Source organism: Leucoraja erinacea, chromosome 4 (assembly GCF_028641065.1).
Source record: "Leucoraja erinacea ecotype New England chromosome 4, Leri_hhj_1, whole genome shotgun sequence".
Lineage (NCBI taxonomy): Eukaryota > Metazoa > Chordata > Chondrichthyes > Rajiformes > Rajidae > Leucoraja > Leucoraja erinaceus.
The window spans coordinates 6,229,268-6,230,342 of record NC_073380.1 but is presented as its reverse complement, the minus strand read 5'-3'; positions in this window follow the sequence as shown (position 1 = coordinate 6,230,342).

Genomic DNA, 1,075 nt, shown 5'->3' with positions numbered 1-1,075 from the left:
CATGCCCACTGCAAGCACGGAGATCCCAGATCAGCAACTCTAGCCCAGCCCCGTTCCAACTCCAGAGGAACACGCAGTGTATGGGCAGAAGCTGATAGTGTGGAAGGTACTTCTTGTTCTTGGGGTCGCGCAGCTCGGGCTGTGGGCGAACTGCCACTTGTCGCCGTAGCGGCCCATCGGGGAGCGGATTCCTCTGGAGTTGGAGGGGGAGGGGGGTATTGTGCTGTTTGATCGCCCCCTACTATCCCAGGGACAGGGAGACAGGACGTTCACCGAGGGCGACCCGCAGAGGTGACAGCGGAACCTCTGGTCGGTCCTCGAAGAAAGGGGAACTAAATCCCCATTCATAAAAGAGAAGGTGAGAGTATATTGCGCGGGAGGGTTAATAATTGACAATATGCTGCTACCTGCCCGCTGAGTTAAAAAGTTCCCACGGTAGACACGATACACAGTGTATCGTGAGTCTTGCGTGGGAACTTTTTAACTCAGCGTGCAGGCAGCAGCAGATTGTCGCTCCCTTCAGTTTCACCCCACCTACACCCCTCTGCTTCCCGGCCATGTGTGTGACCCCTTCCCTCCCCTCTTCAGCTCCCCGCTCATTGCACCGGCGTGGGGGCTTTGTACTGTCTTCACGACGGCGATGGCTGCAGGTCAGTGCAGTCACCGGAGACGTCAGGACCAATTGGACGTCGACCACCAGGCCCACCTCAAGCACGGAGAACCCAGAGACCCACAGCCAACAGCAGCCCAGCCCAGCCCCGCTCCAACTTCTTCTGCCGGGATCAAGGCGCAAACTCGCGACCTTGCGGATATGAGCCGAGCACCCTACCACTGAGCCAGCCATTAAAATCTACGCAAAAAAATTTCCATTCCGAAGACCGACAAATTCTGAATTACGAAAGGTGTCTGGTCCCAAGGCTTTCGGATAAAAGGTTGTGCACCTGTACTAGGGCCAATTTACCAGAAGCCAATTACATAAAAACCTGTACGTCTTTGGAGTGTGGGTGGAAACCGGAGCACCCGGAGAAAACCCACTTGGTCTCAGGGAGAACGTACAAACTCCGTACAGACAACA